The sequence below is a fragment of the Bufo gargarizans genome, chromosome 3 (genome assembly GCF_014858855.1).
Source record: "Bufo gargarizans isolate SCDJY-AF-19 chromosome 3, ASM1485885v1, whole genome shotgun sequence".
Classification (NCBI taxonomy): domain Eukaryota; kingdom Metazoa; phylum Chordata; class Amphibia; order Anura; family Bufonidae; genus Bufo; species Bufo gargarizans.
Genome location: NC_058082.1, coordinates 441,129,126 through 441,156,069, shown reverse-complemented (window position 1 = coordinate 441,156,069; position 26,944 = coordinate 441,129,126). Strand labels below are relative to the sequence as shown.

The 26,944-nt window shown below is 44.6% G+C and overlaps 1 long non-coding RNA gene across 2 annotated transcripts; it reads left to right on the top strand.

Annotated features, from left to right (window-relative positions):
* The first annotated feature begins 232 nt into the window (after positions 1–232).
* LOC122932834 lies at positions 233–5,851 on the top strand. Of its 2 annotated transcripts, none has more exons than XR_006388349.1 (3): positions 233–425; positions 1,575–1,651; positions 5,457–5,851. It is a non-coding gene; the product is annotated as an uncharacterized LOC122932834 (long non-coding RNA). The 2 variants fall into 2 exon arrangements; XR_006388348.1 differs by having other exon boundaries at positions 1,575–1,657.
* Positions 5,852–26,944: the final 21,093 nt, after the last annotated feature.

Here is a 26,944-nt window from a genome sequence, read left to right as displayed (position 1 = left end):
GCAACAAAGCGCACATTTACTGTGCATTCAGCAGGTTCGGAAACCGCCTGAGTCTATACAGACGTTTAAACCAAGAAGCCGCGCCGTCCAGCACTTCATGACTTCAGAGGCAGAATTCTCCTCACATAGCTGTGTACTGTCCCTTTAAAGAAGAAGAAGAAGGAAAAAAAAAAAAGAAAAACCCGAGCGCGCTCCCATTGGTGCGGGGCCACGTGACGTGCAGGGGATGGGATGTAATGGAGGGGGCGAGGGAGAAGCACGAAGAAGTCACCAAGTCATTCCCCCTATGGAAGCGGCGGGGGAAGGCGTCTTCATCACCGGGCAGGCCTCTGCTGGAGCAGGGAAGAAGACGGGCTGGGCCCGGACAGGCCCTCCATGTGCCCGGTGGGGGAGGTCATCCCAGAGGACAGCTCCGGCCATTGCTGGTGAGTGTGCAGGGCTCATGTCACTTCTGACACGTGTTCCCTGGCAACAATGGGCAGCCTGCAGAGCTCACATGGGGCCCCCACTGCATGGAGGCCTGGGCCCTGCATCTCCTTCCAGGCAATGTGCTGACCCCCCCAGGGGGGGTGTAATATTAAGATATCAGCCAGAATCTAGACTAGATTGCGGATGAGGATCCGTCACGTAGGCGCCATATTTGTAGGGATTGCCGTTTTCTCGCCTGTTGCCTAGATTGCGGATGAGGATCCGTCACGTAGGCGCCATATTTGTAGGGATTGCCGTTTTCTCGACCTGTTGGGCGTTGCGGGAATCGCCCCGGATCGGTACCGGGATTCTCCTCATCAGTGTGTATTACGTTGTGTCTGATAGTTTATAATGTGGACTGTATATGTGATCGTGGGTAGGCTATTATTTCGTGTTCCGTCCGTGCGTGACGCCTCGGTTTATTTTCTGCTAACACATGCGTTTACGGATCCTGTGCACTTCCAGGCCTGGTCTGCAGCAGTGTCATCTGATGGGTGCACGCGTGGCAGAGCAAGAGACACCCTAACCTAGCTGGATCCCGCCCTGCCGCGTCTCATTGGCTAGGAGCACGGCTTTTAAAGGCTGTGGCCTCCGCCATTGGCCGAGCAGGCGGTCTGTTAGAGCAGCACCTTTCCCCTCTGCAGTAAGGATGGCTGAGGCATAGCGGGGAGAGCTGTTAACCCCTTGCAGGTCGTGGAGGAACATTTGCCGCCTAAAGTTTGTAAACTGAGTTTAAAATGGAACGCGGGCACAGTTCCCGAAAAAGTGGATTGCTAGCCAAAAATAAAATGCCAGTTCTTCTGACACATTTTCCATCCTGCTGGCACATGCTGGTGTCGGTTATTGTGGGAGGCGCATATCAGGTTTTTACCGGACCCACATCAGCCTGTGGGCGACCACATCACACGCTGATCTTTGGGTTTAACCGCTCGTTGCCTTGACAGATCTTGGTTTTGTGGGTTTCGTCCTCTGCACCTTGCAGTTGGGATCCCTTGTAATTCACAGAAATCCGGATATTTGATTACATATAAAAAATAAAAAACTTTGCTGTGCTACGTCTCCTCCTTTCCTGGTAACAATTTAACCGAACGTGTTTTTACTTTTAGGCCTCGTCCCTGATGACCTCCGTGACAAGATGGTCAGTACTTCACAAGTGAAGGTGTCCGCGAAGAATCCGGGTTTGGTCTGTGTCCGTGTTCTTTATTATTATTATTTTTTCCCTACATGTATTGTCCGTATTCCATGGAATATTAATTTCCAGAGCATCTCCTTCCAATGGTCAGTGAAAATCACGGACCAAACGCGGATGCCGTCTGTGTTGCATCAGTGGTTTTCACAGACCCATAAACTTCAGATGTTTGGCCCACATCATGGACCAAAGTAGTGCATGTCTCTGATGTGTGGGCAAACATGTGAAAGTCGGTGGAGAACACGTCACGGAGGTCGGAATGAGGCCTCATTATTGCTGGGGTAAGTTCTGCTTGTCTGAATAAGGTTCGGCACGGAATTCTGTCCTAGGGGCTCAATACCGGAAAAGAACTGATCAGTTTTATCCCCATGCATTCTGAATGGAGAGCATTCCGTTCAGGATGTCTTCAGTTCAGTCTTTTTGACTGATTAGGCAAAAGATAAAACCGCAGCATGCTACGGTTTTATCTCAGGCGGAAAAAAACTGAAGACTTGCCGGATCCGGCATTTTTTTTCCCATAGGAATGTATTAGTGCCGGATCATTCAGAATGCCGGAATGCAGGGTCCGGCCTTCCATGCGCAGACCAAAAAAAAGGTGAAAAAAATAAATGACGGATCCGTTTTGCTGGTTGATACCGGGAAGACTGATCCAACACTTTAATGCAGGATCCTGATCAGTCTTACAAATGCCATCAGTTTGCATACGTTTAGCTGGATCCGGCAGGCAGTTCACTCTGCCGCAATCGTGAAAGTAGCCTTAGGGTACTGCCTGCCGGATACGGCAATCCAGACGCAAACTAGTGGATTTCTGAGACGGATCCAGATGCGGGTCCATCTGACAAATGCATTGCAAAATCGGATCCGTATTTTCAGTTGTCATCCGGAAAAAACTGATACGGTATTTATTTATTTTTCACATTTTTAAAGGTATGCGCAGATCGGTAAACCAGATCTGTTTTTCCGGGAACACTTAGTACCGGATACGACATTAATACATTTCAATGTAAATTAATGCCGGATCTGGCAAGTGTTCAGGATTTTTGGCTGGAGTTAAAACTGCAGCATGCTGCGGTATTTTCTCAGTCCAAAAAACATAAGAGGGACTGAACGGATTTCTCTCTATTCAGAATACATTAGGGTGAAACTGATCAGTTATTTTCCGGTATAGAGCCCCTAGGACGGAACTCAATACCGGAAAAGAAAAACGCTAGTGTGAAAGTACCCTTAAAGGGGTTATCCAATCCCCATAATGACCCACCCCCAGAATGCCCGGGCCCCTCGTCTAGAGCATACTTGCCTGCTCCCCGGATTCCCGCACGGCCACTGCTGCATCTCCCTGTCGTGCAGATCACAACATCTGGCAACGGGGGGAGCAGCCAATAGCAGACCGTGACAGTGACCAGCCACCCTAGTGTCACCCGCCCTGCTTGGGAGGCTGGTCACTGTCACGGCCTGCTATTGGCTGCTCCCCCTGTCACCAGAGCGGTGGCCTTGCAGGGATTCAAAGGGGCATGGGTGCCAGAGAGCAGGTAAGTATGCTCCAGATGAGGGGCCTGGGCATTGTGGGGGTTATTATAGGGATTGGATAACCCCTTTTAAGACCTTTCACAATAAGGCCTCATGCACACGACCGTTGTGTGTTTTGCGGTCTGCAAATTGCGGATCCGCAAAACACAGATGGCGTCCGTGTGCGTTCCGCAATTTGCAGAACAGCACAGACAGCCATTAATATAACTGCCTATTCTTGTCTGCAAAACGGACAAGAATAGGACAAGTTATATATCTTTTTTTTTTTTTTTTTTTCTGCGGACCACGGAATGGAGCAACGGATGCGGACAGCACACGGAGTGCGCATCTTTTGAGGCTCGGATGCGGACCAAAACAACGGCCGTGTGCATGAGGCCTAATATTGAACCTTATTCAGACAGCAGACCGTATCCCTGCAATAATGAAAAACCTAATAAGGCCTCATTCATTCTAGGGATTTGATATCCCCTTTAAAGCAGATCTGTCACCAGGACACGGTGCCTCCCGAATACGACTTTTCCAGAGAGCCCTTATAAAAGTGAACTGGAGGACACAGGGAAGGGCTGCATAGACTGAACTGGCCGGGGCTCAGATCGTAGCTGAGCCATGTGAAGGTTAGATCTATCTGGCTTCCAGGTTCCTTCTGGACACATTGGGAAGATTGATAGTGGGCGCTACTGCACCATCAGACCCATTGTCTGTTCGATGTCCTGGTGAGGAAATCCTTATTAACAACCAACCAAAAGTATGACCTTTACAGCGATCCAGAATTGGATCGCTGGGTATTTGACTTCTGGGACCCCCAGCTATCTGGAGAACAGAGGGTCCTGGAGTCCAATGCTTCATTCACTTTTTTGGGACTGATAATTCATTAGGTCATTTCCATAGAAGTGAATGAGCAGTGATGTGCATTGCTGCTTTTACTCAGGGCCTTAGGAACATTCGTTCTCAGGACTGCTGGGGGCTCCAGTGGTCAGACCCCTAGTGATCTGACGTCACCGATCCTGTGGATAGATGAGAACTACATATCATGGGAACCCCCCCATAGAGGAATTGTCCACTCCTTTTCTCAGGTTAGACCATCAATAGTTGATCGGCAGGGGTCCCACCCCCACAGATCAACTGTTCAGCAGTAGCTCCAACGCCAAAACCACACAACTCCAACCGTTGTGTAGTGGATGGGTCTGGTTATTGTAGTGCTGCCGCTCACTGAAGTGAATCCACTACACCTGGGATCAGCAACCTTCGGTACTTCAGCTGTTGTGCAACTACAACTCTCAGCATGCACAAGCACTAACTTTGTTATAGAAGTAAATGGAGGATTCTGGGAGTTGTAGTTTCAGAACAGCTGGTGTGCCGGAGGTTGCTGATCCCTGCTCTACACCATGGACAGCTGTGTAGTCCCAGCACCGAAGCTAGTCCTGATCAGCTGATTGATGTGGGTGCGGGGTGTCCAGCTCCAGCTCCTGACGATCGAATATTGACCATCAATATGATGGTATTGAACAACCCCTTTAAGGCTGTTCCGCTATTTGCATCAAATCCTATGACAAACCATCTCCAATGCAAGTGAATGGGTTTTATGTGACCCTGTTCACGTGCATCGGTTAATTTTTTTTTGTGTGAATTTATATCTTCATCAAATAAGTGACCTCTGGAAAACCAAAGGACTGGCCCTGTTCATGACGATGGGGGTAATCCTCGTGCAGATCTACAGCGAAACTGCCTCAATCTGAAGGTCAGTCTTTGATTTCTGTCACAGAAGAGCAGATTGCAGAATAAAGAACATATCCCGAGGGCTCTTACACAGTTGTATGGAGCCATGGTATGCTGCCCGTCCTGGAACTCCCATAGTGATGAGTGGAGAACACGCCACATATGCTCTTCTTCACTTTGGTGGCACGCTTCTCTAAATGTCCTACAAGTGGGACCCTCACCTATCGGACATTGGTGGGATATCCTAGCAATATGCTATAAATGTCCCAGATGGACTAACCCCTGTAAGGCATAGAGGCGCTGTGGCTAGCATGGATACCTTGCTCTTCGTGTGTATGACTATGATCAGGGCTCCAGCCTCATAAATGTTCTCACTGTGCATTGGTTTCTTCTAGAATCTGGTAGAAGCCAAAGTGAGAAAGGGGAATTGCAGGCTGTCTGGGCGGCTGCGGACATATCAAACTACTGTACATCCGTATGATCTAGCAGCTATTTTATGACCGATCTCCAGGTATACGCTTCTTCTGATATATTTTTATTTTTTTTCCTTATGCAGAAAAGACCTACATGAGAGCCGGTCTCCAGACCACCGGAAATGCTCATGTCTGGCTGAGGTAGTAGTTTGTGTAGTTAGGGGGCAGTGGTGTTTGCCCATGGAGATAACTAGACAAACTACTGCCTTGCCAGATGTGGGAAGATTCTTCAGGACAACTTCTACAGGCTTCTGTCCTCCTTGAAGATCTAGGCACATTGCAGCTGAATCGTCGGGATTTCACTGAAGTCATAGTATTGTTGCCTCCACTTTTTTCTCACCAGGTGAAGTGTAATAAAGTAAGGGCTCTTTCACACTTGCGTTGTCCGGATCCGGCGTGTACTCCACTTGCCGGAATTACACACAGGATCCGGAAAAACGCAAGTGTACTGAAAGCATTTGAAGACGGATCCGTCTTCAAAATGCTTTCAGTGTTACTATGGCACCCAGTCCTGGTTGCCATAGTAGGAGCGGTATACTTACAGTCCGCGCGGCTCCCGGGGCGCTCCAGAGTGACGTCAGAGCACCCCATGCGCATGGATGACGTGCCATGCAATCACGTGACAACGGAACTCTATGCCAGAAGACAAGAACGCAAGTGTGAAAGAGCCCTTACTTTTTGTTTGTAATGTACATTCTGTATTATACACCAAATGAGTAGAAAAAAGTAAGAGAAAGTTGAACTACTTGTAACCTAATTTGCCATCTTTATCATATCCTTATGAAGATCTTTATCCAGGGCAGGACAGATGTATTTACAGCTACTGGGTGAAAGCAGAGCCTCCGTTATCTTACTGCAGCTCCATTCTTTCAGTCCTGACCGCCAATAGTGTTTAGAAATATCCTTCTTCACACTTAAAGGAAAAAGGGAGACGAGTGCCTTGTGGTAATTAAAGGGGTTATGCCAATTTTGAAAGTTATCTACAAGATAGGGGATAACTTAACTCATCGGTAGAGATTTGACTGCCGGGATGCCCACTGATCCTGAAAACAGGGATCCCATTTCCCTGTTTTGATGGAGCCACAGACTGAGCTTGCGCCCTGCATTCATCCTCTACAGGACTGCTGTGGATGGGCGAGTACAGCTCTGGGCGCATGCTCATCCTGCAGCTCAATGAGGATGGGGACATGGGATCCCCATTCTCAGGACTGATGGGGGCGGTTCCAGCAGTTTGATCCCTACCGATTAGTTAGTGATCCCCTGTCCTGTGGATAGGGAATAACTTTTAAACTTGTCACATCCCCTTAAGCTTTTCATTTTCTTGCAGCTCTGTTACAAAACAGTATTGCAGGGAAATGACATTTTGGCACCAGGAATGTGTTCTTCAATTCCACTTGCCTCAAGGGAATCTGTGGGAATGGTTGACCATGGGATTTCAGACCAGGAAACTGGCTAAAAGTCTTAGCCATGTGTAAGTGTGTGGTTATTTGTCAGGGCGGAATACCTGCCCAATTTCCAGAACGATGCAGGGATCACGACCAGTTATGGCAGCTGGATATGTAGAGTATGCAGTATAGAAGATTGGATTCTAACTGGAGAATTTTTTTTAAGACTGGATTTACATAATGTTATATATATCATTTTTTTTATAAGCTATTAAATATTTCTTGCTGTACTTGTAATTGTAAAAGTCCAGCAATGCAGATAGCGAGCTTATACTAAGACGGGGTATTAATGTGTATCAACAGTTAGTCCAGCAGAAGTACCCTGTTTATTCATTAAGTAACTAAATTTAATAGGTAATTTCAGAATTTACATATACACAGACAAAACAGCTCTATGCGAATGATCCATGTAGAGGCCAAAAAATGAATACCTAAGATACAGGTATACACGGCGGAAGGCCGGGGACTTTTGTACTTGTAATTGCATGTATTTGCTGCCACCTAGTGGTTGTGAGTCAACTTTCTTATTTTCAACTATGAGCGGGTCAACCAGATTGTTATTGTCCCAATGCGTCTAAGATGAAAACTGAAGCATCGTTACACATGGTTCCTTTAGTTTAGCATTTCCATGGTGATAACATCACGCAACCCTTGCATAATCTGATCCTGCAATTCTACTCTATCTGATAGATGTGGGTCCTGATTGTATGGGACCCACATCTATCAGACTTCTAATGGCATATCTTGTAGCTATACCATAAAAGTCCTAGATGGGAATACCATCTTTAAAAAGACCATATAAATACACAATGGTCAGCCACTAACAGATGATGTGATTAAAGGGTTATCCTGGAAATAATATTGATGACCTACCCTCAGGATAAATCATCAATATCATATTGGTGGGGGTCTGACTCCCGGTGTACTCGCCTTCACTTTGTGGCCCCTGTTCTCTAGATAGGTGCAGGTTCCAGGTTCAAGCATGAATTACTGAAAAGGTGTTCAAACACAGTGCTTCACAGTTTGTGATGTAGCCACTAGGGGTGCACCGAAATTTCGGCGGCCGAAAATATCGGCCGAGAATGCACCTAATCTGTTTCTGCCGATATTTTTACATATTGGCCGGAAATAGCGGGGAGGAGCTGGGGGCCGGTGCGTTCACTGTTCTCCGGCCCCCAGCTCCAGTAGTTATAAAATGTTGTACAATTAATAAGAAATCTATTCATTTGGCCCCCCTCTGCAGTATTACATTCAATACAGCCACATCCTACTCACAGGGCTGTGCTGGCCGGCCGGGCAGACGAGCGGCAGCATCACGACTGACATCACATGCCTGCGCCGCCTCCTTCATTCAGAAAGTAGGCCGGGCACATGACGTCAGATGTGACGCTGCCGCTCCTCTGCCCGGCCGGCCAGCATTATGATGACAGCCCTGTGAGTATGATGTGGCTGTATTGAATGTAATACTGCAGAGGGGGGCCAAATGAATAGATTTCTTATTAATTGTACAACATTTTATAACTACTGGAGCTGGGGGCCGGAGAACAGTGAACACACCGGCCCCCAGCTCCTCCTCCCAGTTCCTCCCCGCTATTTTCTATTAATTGGACAATGGGGGCTGTGGATGGCACTGTTATGGGGTGGGTGGGGGTCTGTGGATGGCACTGTTATGAGGTGGGGGGGGGGGGGTCTGTGGATGGCACTGTTATGAGGTGGGGTGGGGGTCTGTGGATGGCACTGTTATGAGGTGGGTGGGGGTCTGTGGATGGCACTGTTATGGGGTGGGTGGGGGTCTGTGGATGGCACTGTTATGGGGTGGGTGGGGGTCTGTGGATGGCACTGTTATGGGGTGGGTGGGGGTCTGTGGATGGCACTGTTATGAGGTGGGGGGGTCTGTGGATGGCACTGTTATGAGGTGGGGGGGGTCTGTGGATGGCACTGTTATGAGGTGGGGGGGGGTCTGTGGATGGCACTGTTATGAGGTGGGGGGGGGGGGTCTGTGGATGGCACTGTTATGGGGTGGGTGGGGGTCTGTGGATGGCACTGTTATGGGGTGGGTGGGGGTCTGTGGATGGCACTGTTATGGGGTGGGTGGGGGTCTGTGGATGGCACTGTTATGAGATGGGGGGGTCTGTGGATGGCACTGTTATGAGGTGGGGGGGGTCTGTGGATGGCACTGTTATGGGGTGGGTGGGGGTCTGTGGATGGCACTGTTATGGGGTGGGGGGTCTTTTAAAAGTATTTGGGCAAAAAGGCAGTTTCGGTTTCGGTCAAGGGGTATCCTGAATTTTCGGTTTCGGACCAGAATTTTCATTTCGGTGCACCCCTAGTAGCCACACAGACTGTCCACCACTGAAGGCTTCTACAGTGAGCACATGAAAATCAGAACTGGTCCATGGAGCAAGAAGATAGAAGGTGACCTTGTGCGAGGAATTGCTTTTTCTTTTACATCATGTGGAGAGCTGTGTGTTGCTTACCTGGAAATAAATGGTACTAGGATGCTGTATGGGATAATGGCAAGGTAATGCTCTTGGGTTCTGGAATTTGTGTGGATGTGACCTGTACCTTCTGCCTAAACATTGATCCTGTCCTTGGTAACACTATTCCTCAATGGCAGTGGCTTCTTTTAGAACAGGCATGTCCAAAATGCGGCCCTCCAGCTGTGGCAAAACTACAACTCCCAGCATGCCCTAATAGCTGTAAGCTATCCAGGCATGCTGGGAGTTGTAGTTTTGCAACAGCTGGAGGGCAGCAGTTTGGACATGCCTGTTTTAGAAGGATAGTGCCTGTACCATACTACAGAAGTAGTTAAAGGGGTTGTGCCACCTATATAAATGTATCCTGCCCAACAGATATCGCTGTTACATCACTATGCCCAAATAGACAATTTATCAAAACTGCCTTATTCTAAACTTATTAGCCTACCATTGTGCCCTGGGGAAAATCGGTTTCAATTTCACTTGCTGTTGGTTATGTCCTGTAATACAGGACACACATGCTCAGTCACAACCACTCCTCTGTGTTCAGTGTCAGTTATGGATAGTGATGAGCGCAAGGGGCTATATTCGAATTCGTGATATTTCACAAATATTCTGTAGAATATTTGTCATATATTCGAGATAATTTAATTAAATGCGAAATCACTCAATGCGAATTCGTAACTCGAAATACAGGCGTGGGTCACTTTTGCTACATTTTCCAAGCTGGTATAAGTTTTCTGAGACTGGAGAAAATGGTTGGCATGGCACAACATTACAATAGCTTTATATGCAGAGAGTCAAGTGCTCCAATATATTCGGAATTGCGCTAATCGGCAATGATTAGAATATTTTTTTCACACTACTTCATATTTAGCAGGTCTGACTACAGATTACTGATTGCTGCACTAAGTATTGTTGTGAACTTGACATTGCTTCCTTCTCATTGGCCCACAAGCAAGAAGCAGAGAGGAATCATGTGTTCAGATAGAAAAATTTTTACAAATATTCGATATAACAAATATATATCACTATATTCTCGAAGTGGCGATAAATATTCGCTATTCGAATATTCACGCTCAACACTAGTTGTGGACGGATAGATAGAACAAAAGTCATCCTTATGTTGATCTATCTGGCTAACAAATGATGGCCATTAGCACACGTATCTGCCCTAAGGCTTGATGTCACATGACGAACTAGGAAGTAGGATTCAAGCATGGGGGATAAGAGAAAACTGCAAATGAGGAAATTCTGGAAAAAAAAATCCAAGGAGCAATGGGAGCTAGAGTAGTTGATGAAAGTAAACCTTACAGTGAAAAGTGGTTTGGTTATGGCACATCCCCCTTTGAGGAATGGTCATGACAGTCCCTAGTTCCCTACATCTCAATCCATTTGAGCACCTAGCGCAAATAAAAGTCCACAATCCATAGAGATCCCGGTGTATACCTTTACAGGATTGGAAGTATCTTAATGTTATGATCAGTGTATACGCTTTTTTTCCTCCCTTCTTCATACATGTACTGAACTGTAAAGCACAAACTGCTAAAATGCCATTGTCCAGAATAAACTCTCAAATGGCCACAGTGTCGCACTAGATATTTTTTACAGTGCTCGTTCCTTACCTTAGGGTTAAAATCGTTGATTTTATTTCTGCCATGAAGGGGATTTGAACCGGACTTGAATGGGTTTGTTTGGGCACTCTTTTGCCTTTTTTTATTTCTGTATTTGTGGAAGATGACTGTATTGTGTGTTGGCAATAAAGTTTACTTGACGTGAGAATAGGCCTAAGATGTTTAAAGGGGTTATCCCATCATAATGATCACTGTTAAATCTGTTAATGACTTGACAGTGATCATTTTTGTAAATATACTTTATTAACAAATTCCCACCGATTAGGATAAAATTCATCCCCACTTACCTTATTGTTGTGACTCGGTCTCCCCTGGTTACGGCCACCGCTCTTCTCCAAAATCCCGATGGTCGCGCTTGCCCAGAAGACTCCTTCTTTTCTCCCGGCCCGGCGAAGACTTCAATCAAGATGAAGCCCGCCCCCAGCCAGAATCCAGGAAGTGAACGCGCGGTGGCAGCAGGTAAGTATAAAAACGCAAAGTGGGATAACCCCTTTAAGTTGTCTTGGTTTCTACTGATGTCTGTTTTTCTGTTTAATGATCCTGGTGCGCAGTTTCCGTACCTTGCAGCCTTCAGGTATCACTTTTACTACCTTGGTTTTGCTACCAGATCATTGGGGAAACCTTGATGTACCAAGACAGTAGAGCAAGAGTTGTAAAATACCACAATCTGTGAAATGATTGCTTATGTCTCCCACACACAGCCAAGCCATATGTACAGGGTCTGTGTAGTGATATCCAGTCCCTGTTGTTACCATAGATGTATCTGTAGGTCACTGTGTTATGGAGATGTGCACTTCTAGTAACATTAGTATTGGGGGAGAATATCTCCAGTGCCAAATGAAGCATACAACAAATAGTTTTTATGGAGTGGCAATATGGCTGTGTACACGAGACATAAAGTGCATTGGTCAGCTCCATTCAAGTGAATGCGGTTTAGACTACTTTCACACTTGCGTTCGGGGCTCCGCTTGTGAGTTCTGTTTAAAGGCTCTCACAAGCGGCCCCAAACGGATCCGTACTGCCCTAATGCATTCTGAGTGGATGCGGATCTGCTCAGAATACATCAGTCACCGTTTGTCCTCCGCTCAGAAGGCGGACACACGAACGCTGCTTGCAGTGTTCGGGTGTCCGCCTGGCCATGCGGAGGCAAACTGATCCGTCCAGACTTACAATTGAAGTTGACACAATATGGCTCAATTTTCAAACTGATCCGTCCCCCATTGACTTTCAATGTAAGTCAAAACGGATCCGTTTGCATTATGATGGAAAAAAAAAAAAAAATGTATTATTTTTTTTTTTCATGGTAATGCGAACGGATCCGTTCTGAACGGATCTAAGCGTTTGCATTATAGGTGCGGATTCGTCTGTGCAGATACCAGACGGATCCGCACCTAAACGCAGGTGTGAAAGTAGCCTTAGATTGTTCAAATGCATCATAAAAATGGAGCAACTTTGCAGATTGTCCTTACTACATTGTGTTTTTTGTTAGCTTCTATGCAGAGTCATGTTTTCATGGTTATAAACTACTACAAGCATCAGTCGCACCCGATACACTGTCAGTTTTTCCTGGCCATTTTCTGCAGGTTTCATATTATTTTTTATTTTTTTTAAGCTTTCAGCCCCCAGTGCTATATATATATATATATATATATATATATATATATATATATATATATATATATATATATATATATATATATATATATATATATAATTTTATTCCGTATTAGTGGGTAAGCATCAGTTACCATACTCGGACATTGCACCCGTTTTTTTCTCTATTTTTTGGCTTGGTGGTGTATGTGTGTGTATAATATATATATATATATATATATATATATATATATATATATATACAGTGGAGGAAATAATTATTTGACCCCTCACTGATTTTGTAAGTTTGTCCAATGACAAAGAAATGAAAAGTCTCAGAACAGTATCATTTCAATGGTAGGTTTATTGTAACAGTGGCAGATAGCACATCAAAAGGAAAATCGAAAAAATAACTTTAAATAAAAGATAGCAACTGATTTGCATTTCATTGAGTGAAATAAGTATTTGAACCCCTACCAACCATTAAGAGTTCTGGCTCCCACAGAGTGGTTAGACACTTCTACTCAATTAGTCACCCTCATTAAGGACACCTGTCTTAACTAGTCACCTGTATAAAAGACACCTGTCCACAGAATCAATCAATCAAGCAGACTCCAAACTCTCCAACATGGGAAAGACCAAAGAGCTGTCCAAGGATGTCAGAGACAAAATTGTAGACCTGCACAAGGCTGGAATGGGCTACAAAACCATTAGCAAGAAGCTGGGAGAGAAGGTGACAACTGTTGGTGCGATTGTTCGAAAATGGAAGGAGCACAAAATGACCATCAATCGACCTCGCTCTGGGGCTCCACGCAAGATCTCACCTCGTGGGGTGTCAATGGTTCTGAGAAAGGTGAAAAAGCATCCTAGAACTACACGGGAGGAGTTAGTTAATGACCTCAAATTAGCAGGGACCACAGTCACCAAGAAAACCATTGGAAACACATTACACCGCAATGGATTAAAATCCTGCAGGGCTCGCAAGGTCCCCCTGCTCAGGAAGGCACATGTGCAGGCCCGTCTGAAGTTTGCCAATGAACACCTGAATGATTCAGAGAGTGACTGGGAGAAGGTGCTGTGGTCTGATGAGACCAAAATAGAGCTCTTTGGCATTAACTCAACTCGCTGTGTTTGGAGGAAGAAAAATGCTGCCTATGACCCCCAAAACACCGTCCCCACCGTCAAGCATGGGGGTGGAAACATTTTGCTTTGGGGGTGTTTTTCTGCTAAGGGCACAGGACAACTTATTCGCATAAACGGGAAAATGGACGGAGCCATGTATCGTGAAATCCTGAGCGACAACCTCCTTCCCTCTGCCAGGAAACTGAAAATGGGTCGTGGATGGGTGTTCCAGCACGACAATGACCCAAAACATACAGCAAAGGCAACAAAGGAGTGGCTCAAGAAGAAGCACATTAAAGGGAACCTGTCACCCAAAAATCGCCTATTAAGCTGTTTACAGTACCTTATAGTGCTGTATACTCGGTTCTTGATGCACTTTTTGTTCGTTTTCCCGCATGTCTGCTCATTCAGAAATCGTAGTTATATTCAGCTGCTGCCCCGTGCTGCAAGTCAGGCTTGAAGTCACGGGGGCAGCGGCCTCGGCGTCTTACATGGCCCTCTCCCCGCCCCCTGCCTCTGTTACTGACAGCCGAACTCCGAATCCGGGACCGCGCTCAACGGCCGCATGCGCAGTAAAGGGCGGCAGGAGCGCGGTCCCGGCTGCCGCGCGTACTACGCGCCGTCTTACTTTCGCCGCACTGCGCATGCGCCCGACATCCTGTATCAAACGCGCCCGCGCCCGGCATCTGGGCGCGGGCGCGTTTGATACAGGATGTCGGGCGCATGCGCAGTGCGGCGAAAGTAAGACGGCGCGTAGTACGCGCGGCAGCCGGGACCGCGCTCCTGCCGCCCTTTACTGCGCATGCGGCCGTTGAGCGCGGTCCCGGATTCGGAGTTCGGCTGTCAGTAACAGAGGCAGGGGGCGGGGAGAGGGCCATGTAAGACGCCGAGGCCGCTGCCCCCGTGACTTCAAGCCTGACTTGCAGCACGGGGCAGCAGCTGAATATAACTACGATTTCTGAATGAGCAGACATGCGGGAAAACGAACAAAAAGTGCATCAAGAACCGAGTATACAGCACTATAAGGTACTGTAAACAGCTTAATAGGCGATTTTTGGGTGACAGGTTCCCTTTAAGGTCATGGAGTGGCCTAGTCAGTCTCCGGACCTTAATCCAATCGAAAACCTATGGAGGGAGCTCAAGCTCAGAGTTGCACAGAGACAGCCTCGAAACCTTAGGGATTTAGAGATGATCTGCAAAGAGGAGTGGACCAACATTCCTCCTAAAATGTGCGCAAACTTGGTCATCAATTACAAGAAACGTTTGACCTCTGTGCTTGCAAACAAGGGTTTTTCCACCAAGTATTAAGTCTTTTTTTGTTAGAGGGTTCAAATACTTATTTCACTCAATGAAATGCAAATCAGTTGCTATCTTTTATTTAAAGTTATTTTTTCGATTTTCCTTTTGATGTGCTATCTGCCACTGTTACAATAAACCTACCATTGAAATGATACTGTTCTGAGACTTTTCATTTCTTTGTCATTGGACAAACTTACAAAATCAGTGAGGGGTCAAATAATTATTTCCTCCACTGTATATATAATGTGTGTGTTTAACCCAATTTGCCCTAACCTCTGACTTGCAGGAGCTGCGCTCCTGGCGTGATGACATTGCATGTTTCGAGAATAATGACATTTTGTAAAGTGCCAGCAGTCTGCTCTCTGAACAGAAGATCCATACCTGTTCCCCACCACTCCAGTCCTCCGTGCTGCATCTGGTGTCTTCATGTTCTGGTCCATGCAGTGTTGACATCCAGCGCATTACGGGCATGGTCTTCTGAAGTCATTAGCTGCAGCAAACATGCGACCGTGCCCATGCTGTGTCGGTTGTAAATGCTGCAGGGACTCTGGAGTGGGAGCAGGTAAGTGCGAATCTTTCGTTCATAGAGGCAGACTGCTGGCACTTGACAAAATGTTGTTGTTCTTAGAGAACCCCTTTAAAAGTAATTTTATATGGACTAATATTCTGCCTGGTGACTACTGACGATAACAGCATGTTGGCTGGCACTCATTACATGTATTTGCATGTATTAAAGGGGTTTTCTAAGATTTTTATACTGGTGACCTATCTTGATCGGTGGGGGTCCGACACCTGGGACCCCACGATCAGCTGTTTGAGAAAAACAAAACCCATAGAACTGTGGCGGAATTTCACAGACACATTTACTTCAATGGGTATGTGGATCGCATTTTGTGGCCAAGTATAAGACATGTTCTATCTTTTTGAAGAACGTACATACAGATGCGGAAAGCACATGGATCAACATGGACGTCATCCATATCTGGGCATCCACGTTTTGCAGACTACAAAATGCATACAGTTGTGTGCATGCGGCCCGAGGATGACTGTGGACATTAAAAAGCCCCAATAGACAGCTCGTTATTGGTAACAGGTCAACATCTATTCCATTGGAGAAGGCAATAAGGACACAAAGGGGCAGATTTATCATAGACCGGTGGTGTAGGCTGGTTTATGATAACCAAGAGCAATGCCAGATGCTGCACCTTATTTGAGACTTTTTTTTTTTTTTCCAGTGGCAGGTTATGATCAGGTTGGTCACCGTCAGAATATGCATAACAATTGGATGGTAAGAACATGAGAAGATATTAAGGCCAATAAACATAAGTGCCTTGGGTCATGGCTAACTCATCTGAGAGGAAAACCTTTAGTAAATTATTTGGCGCAGGGGTTAGAGTAAATGGCAAAGAGAATAGGACCAACGATGCCAAACGTCTCTTCTAACACTGAAGTCATAACTCCAATTTATTTGATCAAATACACCCTTTACCTGCTGTCTGCCGTTTTGGTCCTCTGGTATCTCTGTTCTGGTTCCCGCAGTATTGACATCTGGAGCAGCGTAGACAGCCAATAACTGGCTTCAGCGGTGACATGACCACAGGCAACCAATCACGGACTGCAGCAGAGCGTGTGGCTAAGACCTTGCCGCGTCGGATGTCAACACTGCAGGGACCGGAACATTGACACAACTGAGGCAGGGTGGAGGACCACAGCAATGAGGAGCAGGTAAGGCTACTTTCACACTAGCGTTCGATTGGATCCGTTCTGAACGGATCCGCTCATATTAATGCAGACGGTGGCTCAGTTCAGAACGGATCCGTCTGCATTATATTGGCAAAAAATGTCTAAGTGTGAAATTGGCCTGAGCGGATCCGTCCAGACTTTTACATTGAAAGGCAATGGGGGACGGGTCCGTTTGAAGATTGAGCCATATTGTGGCATCTTCAAACGGATCCGTCCCCATTGACTTACATTGAAAGTCTGGACGGATCCGCACGGCCAGGCGGACACCCGAACGCTGCAAGCAGCGTTCAGGTGTCCACCAGCGGAGCGGAGGCTGAACGCCGCCAGACTGATGCAGTCTGAGCGGATCCGCATCCATTCAGACTGCATCAGGGCTGGACGGAGGCGTTCGGGTCCGCTGGTGAGCCCCTTCAAACGGAGCTTACGAGCGGACAGCCGAACGCTAGTGTGAAACTAGCCTAATTATGAAGCTTCTGTTTAGAGAGACAGGCAGTTGGCACTTATTCCTAGATGACCCTTTTAACATTTACCATGTTTAGTTTATGTTGGATTTATTTTGTAATTGTCATTTTATGTCTTTAGGATGTTAGGAGGCTTAGATTTTAAGAAGCGATTCTTCAAACGTTCAAGAAAATTTCTAAAACTTTTATAAGAACCAATTTAGTTCTAAAGTCACTTTAAGGGGCCTACATAATAGTAACCACCCCATTAATGATCATTTTAGAAACTACACCTCTCAATTTATTCAAAATGGGATTTAGAAACTTTGTTAACCCTTTGTCAACCCTTTTACACAGGAAGTAAGATGGAGGCGAAATTTAAAAATGCAACAAAGGAGAGAAAAGAAAAAAGAATGCGGCACTCCCCAAAAAATACATTTTGCAGCTTTATTCACATAAAAAGGTCAACGTCATGCGGGCAAAACGCAGCTAGAAGGCAACAGCCGCTTCGCGATTGTTGCGCTTTTTCAAGCCATCAGTGACTGAATAAATTTAGTTCATAAATACTCCCACACCTTCGTCACTGATTAAATGAATGACAGGTGTATGAAGACCAATCAGAAGACAAGGCAAACAAACAAAAAACACACACATAAACTACTAATACTATAATAACACTGCTAGGTCGTTTTTATCATTTAACCCCAGAGGGCCCGTGGCTCCACGTTTTATAATCCAGGCTGCTTCTTTCTGGAGTAATATACGACCTCTATCACCACTATTAGGGGCTGGACAACTTCAATCCCTGCACACTTTAAAACTTTACTATTACCTCCATGTATTTCATGTACGTGATCAATCTAGCAGCCCCAATTCTATAGATCTCCTATGTTCTCTGAATCTGATGCACAAACAGCTAATGGTTTTACTAATGTAGAACCTCCCGCAGGGGCAAAAAATTGCATAAACTACAAATTGTGTTGTGCAAGAGATAAATTGATTGACCACGCACTCAGTACCTCCTCTCTCTTTCTATGCATGTATTTACACATGGAGCGGTGACCGCATACAAAGTTACCGTTTAGGGGGCATTTTTCTAACCAATTTCATTCTGATGTTTGGAAATGACTCCTCACAATGACATCCCTGATTGTTTTACTTCTCCTAAAGCTGACAATAGGAGTACGGTACATTGTGTTTTTTTCTTTCAAGACATTATCCTGTGCCAATTGCTAAGAATAGCACTCCTGATGGCGACATAGGAGAGTAGTCAAATGTGAGCACTGCTCTATCCTTATTAGCTTCAGACCTAGGGTTAACCTCTTGGGGGCTGGATGCATTTATATATGCTCTATCAATTACCTTGTCAGGATAGCCGCATTGCAAGAGATGCTTTTTTAGTATTTCTGATTGCTCAAAATATTCATCCTGATCTGACACAAGTCGTAAAAATTGGCCATTTGGTACATATAACTTTACATGAGGTGGATGGAAGGAATCGTAGTGCAGTAGTGAATTCGTGGAGGTCGGTTTTCGATATATATTGGTGTGATTTCCACTTTAACGTCCAAAAATTCTAACTCCTCACACTTAATCTTACTCGTGAATCGCATATTCATCTGGTTTTTAGTGTTAAGGTGCTCCACAAATTCATCAAACTGCACGGTGGTCTCCATCCATATGATGAACACAGCATCAATGAATCGAAAAAAGTCTTGATGTAACATACAAATGGGTTATCGGCTGTAAAAATGTATTTCTCTTCAAAAACCGAGAGGAAGAGGTTAGGAAAGTGCAAGCCACTGGGGTCCCCATCGCTGTCCCTGAGCGTTGTATGAACCAGTTCTTATTAAACATAAATGCATTATGTGTTAAAATAAAATGCGATGCTTCAGAAACAAAATCCACAAAAATCTCTCCAAAATTTCACAGACACACCGTAGCCCCAACTCAGTTACTGAGCCTCTTTCCCAATATATTGATTGGCTTTTTTGCCCATGATTGAAGGGAATTTCCTAATTTTTGAGGGACACCAGTGACTTTTTGAATGCAATAAAAGGACTAGGATGGTTTTGCATTAGCATCCATCGATGTCGAAAGTTTATATACTAGAATACCGCAGTGTGTCCGCGAAATTTTGGAGATAAATATTTTTGTGGATTTTGTTTCTGAAGCATTGCATTTTATTTTAACATATAATGCATTTATGTTTAATAAGAACTGGTTAATACAACGCTCAGGGACAGCGATGGGGACCCCAGTGGCTTGCACTTTCACTAACCTCTTCCTCTCTGTTTTTGAAGAGAAATAAATTTTTACAGCTGATAACCAATTTATATGTTACATCAAGACTTTTTTTCGATTCATTGATTATGTGTTCATCATCTGGATAGAGACCGCCGTGCAGTTTGAATTTGTGGAGTATCTTAACACTAAAATATAGCAAGAGGTATTGAGGGCACCGTACTCCCACCTGAACTATTGAGGAACCCAGTCCTGGCCTCCTCCGACCATCCAGGAACGAGGGGTGCAGGCTTGAACAGAAATAGAACAAGATGCGAGATAAACAGATCAGCCGCACTCACCATCTGTGTTCACATTTTTATTGCAGGGTACATTCCGGGGGCAGACTCACATGGAGGCATCAATATACAGCGACGGCCGTTTCGCGGTGTGACCACTTCTTCCGGCTGTTTGATTTGGTATTAAACAGCCGGAAGAAGCGGTCACACAGCGAAACGGCCGTCGCTGTATATTGATGCCTCCATGTGAGTCTGCCCCGGAATGTACCCTGCAATAAAAATGTGAACGCGGATGGTGAGTGCGGCTGATCTCGCATCTTAACACTAAAAACCAGATGAATATGCGATTCACGAGTAAGATTAATTGTGAGGAGTTCGAATTTTTGGACGTTAAAGTGGAAATCAGAGGTGGCACCATTCACACCAATATATATTGAAAACCGACCTCCACGAATTCACTACTGCACTACGATTCCTTCCATCCACCTCATGTAAAGTCATCTGTACCAAATGGCCAATTTTTGCGACTTAAAAGAATTGTGTCAGATCAGGATGAATATTTTGAGCAATCAGAAATACTAAAAAAGCATCTCTTGCAATGCGGCTATCCAGACAAGGTAATTGATAGAGCATATATAAATGCATCCAGCCCCCAAGAGGTAAACCCTAGGTCTGAAGCTAATAAGGATAGAGCAGTGTTCACATTTGACTACTCTCCTATGTCGCCATCAGGAGTGCTATTCTTAGCAATTGGCACAGGATAATGTCTTGAAAGAAAAAACACAATGTACCGTACTCCTATTGTCAGCTTTAGGAGAAGTAAAACAATCGGGGATGTCATTGTGAGGAGTTATTTCCAAACATCAGAACGAAATTGGTTAGAAAAACACCCCCTTAAAGGGAACTTCATATGCGGTCACTGCTCCATGTGTAAATACATGCATAGTAACATAGTACATAAGGCCAAAAAAAGACATTTGTTCATCCAGTCCGGCCTGTCATCCTGCAAGTTGATCCAGAGGAAGGCAAAAAAAAAAAAGGTAGTGAGGTAGAAGCCAATTTTCCTCACTTTGGGGGAATAAAAAATTCCTTCCCGACTCCAATCAGGCAATCAGAATAACTCCCTGGATCAACGACCCCTCTCTAGTAGCTATAGCCTATATATTATTATGCTCCAGAAATTCATCCAGGCCCTTCTTGAATTCCTTTATTGTACTCAACATCACCACCTCCTCAGGCACAGAGTTCCATAGTCTGAACTGCTCTTACCGTAAAGAATCCTTTTCTATGTTTGTGTACAAACCTTCTTTCCTCCAGACACAGAGGATGTCCCCTCGTCACAGTCACAGTTCTGGGGATAAATAGCTGATGGGATAGATCTCTGTAATGACCCCTGGTATATTTATACATGGTAATTAGATCTCCCCTCAGTCGTCTTTTTTCTAAAGTGAATAACCCTAATTTTGATAATTTTTCAGGGTACTGTAGTTGCCCCATTCCAGTTATTACTTTAGTTGCCCTCCTCTGGACCCTCTCCAGCTCTGCTATGTCTGCCTTGTTCACAGGAGCCCAGAACTGTACACAGTACTCCATGTGTGGTCTGACTAGCGATTTGTAAAGTGGTAGGACAATGTTCTTATCACGGGCATCTATGCCCCTTTTGTGAATAATCATTTTTGTTAAGTTTCACATAGATGTTCAGAGGACAATACAGTGAATCACTCGGCACAAAGAAAGTACTTGCGTCATACATGTACACATAGTGATTAGAAATTTTATAAATACAAAGATATGCCTATGAGTTACCTCTGACAGATAAAGTGTAACTTAATTATAAGGCGTCCAAGGAGAAGCCACCGAAGTCACTCTCCCTTAGACATGAAAGCAGTATATCATCATTCAGTTTAAATTGAACCAATAAACAAATTAAAAGGGAAACAAAGTAAACAGGGATAAAAGGTGTTTCCCTCTCAGGCAGAGATCAGCATTTAGGGGAGTCTATGTGATGAAGATTTTCTTCACGGAGTGTAGAGGGGATGAGCCATCCATGCACTCCAAGTTTTATCTCTTTTTCTAGGATCAATAATGGAAGTAGTACATGTAGTGTTTACAGCGAGTATGACTTCTTGTATGCTTGGAGGTGTTGCTGACTTCCAATGTCTAGTAATGACTAGTTTGGTGCTAAGTAATATGTGACCCAGTAGATTATTGTGGGTAGGGTGAAGTCTATAAATGCCTATAAATAAAAGGGCTATCTCCGGGGAGGGAGGAACTGCGGCCGCAGAGAGCTGGGACACCAAATTAAAGATTTGTTGCCAGTAATTATGCAGTTTAGGGCAGGACCATAAAATGTGGTACAGAGTGCCTGTGTTTCCACACTCTCTCCAGCAATAAGCTAACACACCCAGATACATTTGGCTCAGCCTGTCTGGAGTAAAGTACCATCTCAGTAGGGTCTTCACCCCTGCTTCATAATGCGTGACACATTTGAAGTTGGAGGACATAAAGCCAATAGCTTGAGACCACTCCTCCTCTGAGTAAGCCTGTCCTAAATCTGATTCCCATTTTAAAAAAGGATTAGATTTTTACGAACGTTGCTTTGTCATTAAGCAGGTCATAAACATGCCTAGTACAAACCGGATTCCAAAAAAGTTGGGATGTGGAGGTGCCAACTTCTAATATTTTATTCCGAATAGAACATAAATCACGGAACAAAAGTTTGAACTGAGAAAATGTACCATTTTAAGGGAAAAATATGTTGAATCAGAATTTCATGGTGTCAACAAATCCCCAAAAAGTTGGGACAAGGCCAATTTCACCACTGTGTGGCATCTCCCCTTCTTCTTACAACACTCAACAGATGTCTGGGGACCGAGGAGACCAGTTTCTCAAGTTTAGAAATAGGAATGCTCTCCCATTCTTGTCTAATACAGGCCAATAACTGTTCAATCGTCTTGGGCCTTCTTTGTTGCACCTTCCTCTTTATGATGCGCCAAATGTTCTCTATAGGTGAAAGATCTGGACTGCAGACTGGCCATTTCAGTACCCGGATCCTTCTCCTACGCAGCCATGATGTTGTGATTGATGCAGAATGTGGTCTGGCATAATCTTGTTGAAAAATGCAGGGTCTTCCCTGAAAGAGATGACGTCTGGATGGGAGCATATGTTGTTCTAGAACCTGAATATATTTTTCTGCATTGATGGTGCCTTTCCAGACATGCAAGCTGCCCATGCCACACGCACTCATGCAACCCCATACCATCAGAGATGCAGGCTTCTGAACTGAGCGTTGATAACAACTTGGGTTGTCCTTGTCCTCTTTGGTCCGGATGACATGGCGTCCCAGATTTCCAAAAAGAACTTCGAATCGTGACTCGTCTGACCACAGAACAGTCTTCCATTTTAAATGATCCCTGGCCCAGTGAAAACGGCTGAGCTTGTGGATCTTGCTTAGAAATGGCTTCTTCTTTGCACTGTAGAGTTTCAGCTGGCAACGGCGGATGGCACGGTGGATTGTGTTCACTGACAATGGTTTCTGGAAGTATTCCTGAGCCCATTCTGTGATTTCCTTTACAGTAGCATTCCTGTTTGTGGTGCAGTGTAGTTTATGGGCCCGGAGATCACGGGCATCCAGTATGGTTTTACGGCCTTGACCCCTTACGCACAGAGATTGTTCCAGATTCTCTGAATCTTTGGATGATGTTATGCACAGTTGATGATGATAGATGCAAAGTCTTTGCAATTTTTCATTGGGTAACACCTTTCTGATATTGCTCCACTATCTTTCTGCGCAACATTGTGGGAATTGGTGATCTTCTACCCATCTTGGCTTCTGAGAGACACTGCCACTCTGAGAAGCTCTTTTTATACCCAATCATGTTGCCAATTGACCTAATTAGTGTTAATTGGTCTTCCAGCTCTTCGTTATGCTCCAAATTTACTTTTTCCAGCCTCTTATTGCTACTTGTGTTGAGTTTTGGAGTACCGCACACCTGTATGGTTCACTGGTGCCTGCAAGGACTTATTCAGTCGCATATAATAGTAAGGAAGTTGCAGCACACAGTTTTTCTTGTTGCTATTAAGTTTTAATTTCACATTTTTTTCACATGGTTAAGGTTCCGGTGCTATATTTCACAGTAATGAGAAGAAAAACGACCAGACGTTTCGGCCTTTCACGGCCTTCCTCAGTGGTCTAAATCTTGTCTGCTGTATGTGTTGGGTGAAGCGCCGGATGCATTACTGTGAAATATAGCACCGGAACCTTAACCATGTGAAAAAAATGTGAAATTAAAACTTAATAGCAACAAGAAAAACTGTGTGCTGCAACTTCCTTACTATCTTATTGCTACTTGTCCCAACATTTTTGGGATTTGTTGACACCGTGAAAATCTGAATCAACGTATTTTTCCTTTAAAATGATACGTTTACTCGGATTAAACGTTTGATCTGTCATCTACGTTCTATTACAAATAAAATATTGACATTTGCCATCTCCACATCATTGCATTCAGTTTTTATTCACAATTTGTTTAGTGTCCCAACTTTCTTGGAATCCGGTTTGTACAATGTTTTTTTTTTATGTAATAGAGGGTTTTGGAAGAGTCTAATTATGTTAGGATTTAAACTCAGTGGTACTTTTAGGCAGGTATTATAAAAATGTCTTACTCTTAGATATTTATAAAAAATCTCTATGTGGAATGGGGAAGCTGCCTTGTATTAATTCAAAGGAAAGCAGCACACCACCTCCAACAATCTCATTCAGTGTATGGATACCTGCCCTACGCCAGGTGGATAGGTCAGTGCTATCAGAGCCACCTTCCAGTATCCGGGTAGAGACCAGCCTATCCGGGAGAAAGCTTGTCTCGCTATAGGAGTGGTGAAATCTTTGCCACACATACCCTGCAAAAGCCACAGTAAGTAGAGTGGGTTTAGGAGGTCTGGGGTTCCATAGTAGTTGAAACAGGTAGTCTCTTAAGGAGCTCCCTGTAATGGATTCTGATTCAATCTGGGACCAAGGTTTAGAAGAAGTGTCGCTCCACCATTCTCTCAAGATTGATAGGCCAATTGCACAGTGGTAATCTTTTATGGATGGAAGGCCCAGACCTCCTGCTCCCCTCCTCCTAGTCATCAGGTTATTGGCAATTCGCGGGCGGCCAGATTTCCACAGGAATTTATTCAGGAGTGCTTGTGCCCTTTTGAAGAAAGATTCTGGGATAGGAATGGGAAGGGCTCGAAAGACATAAATTAGTTTTGGCAGAGTCATCATCTGAAATTATGCTATTCTACCAACCCAAGATATGTTCTTCATGGAGAAGCTGTTAAGGTCTTGTGCTAAGGTGGACAAGAGGGGTTCATAGTTTTGTTTATTTAAGAAAGAGCAGGGACAGGTAAGTTTAATGCCCAGGTACATCAGCTCTGAAGTCTGCCAGTCTAGAGGATAGAGAGCGCTTAGTTTTCTGACCTCAGGTAATGGGATATTAATTGGAAGTACTTGCGTTTTAGACTCATTTACTTTGTAGTAGGGTAAGGACCCAAAATGAGATATAATTTTTAATGCGACGCAGAGGGACTCCGTTGGGTTAGATAAGGTGGTGCACGCGTCCGAGATAACAATCTCGCATGTATTGAAAGAAAAGACCGGCACTCACTATATCTTCTGCGAACTCGGGCTTTTTAATCGTCACATATAGAATACAGTTCTTTGACGCGCGTTTCGGCTCACAATACGAGCCTTTCTCAAACAGATAATCTGTTTGAGAGGCTCGTATTGTGAGCCGAAACGCGCGTCACAGAACTGTATTCTATATGTGACGATTAAAAAGCCTGAGTTCGCAGAAGATATAGTGAGTGCCGGTCTTTTCTTTCAATACATGCGAGATTGTTATCTTGGACGCGTGCACCACGCCTCTTGACCAGAGTGCCGGCTGATCATTGAGCAAAAAAAGCAAGTGGAAATAGTATATCGAAATATCACTTTATTCTCAAATTTAATAAATAAGGGAAAAGACGGGATGGAAAACAGAATGCAGAGAAACATAGGGCAGTATACACAATTGCGAGACCATGTGTGTCCACACAAATAAGCATGGTAAAAACAATAATGGTGCATGAACAATCGATCCTGCGTAGAAAATAAAATATGAACCCAGCAAGGGGTATATATTATACAGCAGGATCAATAAGTCACTAATTGTTCATGGACCTCACATCAACAAAAAAATTGTATATCTGGACATCCAAGACTCAGACATATATAATAAATGTCACAGATAGAGACAGTTACTGGATATCAAAATATAATGATGTCCCACAGATGGTATCCTGGGCCTAATATGGATGTGAAGTAGGACCAATCTATAGGTATATCATGGTGCTATGTATAGAACGTACCTGAGGACATGGTGGACGCAAGTGTAAGCCCAAAAAAAAAAAATGCAAGACCTCGACGCGCGTTTCACCTCAGCGGCTTCGTCAGGAGGTACTGGTTAACAGACTAGCAGGGTATATATAGTCTAAATGAGAGTCTAATTAAGATACCTGGATTGCGAGCACCTGTGGTCCGGTGAAGCGGGCGCGGAAAGCACCATGATGCACTGGGCCATCTCTCAGCGTGTCACCGTCCGCCTAACGCGCATGCGCGGCACATGCAGACGTCACTGAGCACATTGAGATGACGCCGTGCAGCGCATGCGTGATCCGCGACCCAATGGAACGCACGTGGACCGCAAATCGCATAGGGCGGATATTATGTGGCAGAAGGGCTGTGAATCATGTGGTGTATATAAGTATTCACCAAAATAGGGGAGAATAGATCATGTAACCAGGGGAACATCCATATTAGGCCCACGATCTCCAAGATATACCCAAACATATATAAAGGCCACGGAGTACCGCGGTATATCCATTGGAATCCTAACCGCCAGTACCCATGGTGGCACAGTGTCGCAACACACATCCTGCAGTAGTAAAATAACCCAAGTGAAGTATAGTAAACAATTACATTATGAAAGATGAATCACAAATATGATAAGAAGCACTGAAAACAATGCTAATATAGAAAATTAAATAAATACAATAAAAATTAATAATTAAAAAAATTATATAGGAAAAACAGAAATACATAGTCGATCGGAGTGGCAACCGCTCACACACCAACTATAGTGCAATAGTGTTGATGATATTAATTATAAAGATGTTGATGGGGTATACGTGAACGTATAGTTCATAATAAAATACCGGCTGATCATTACCTGATTGAAGGTGAGAATAATGTCATCCGCTTATAGTGAAATAGTG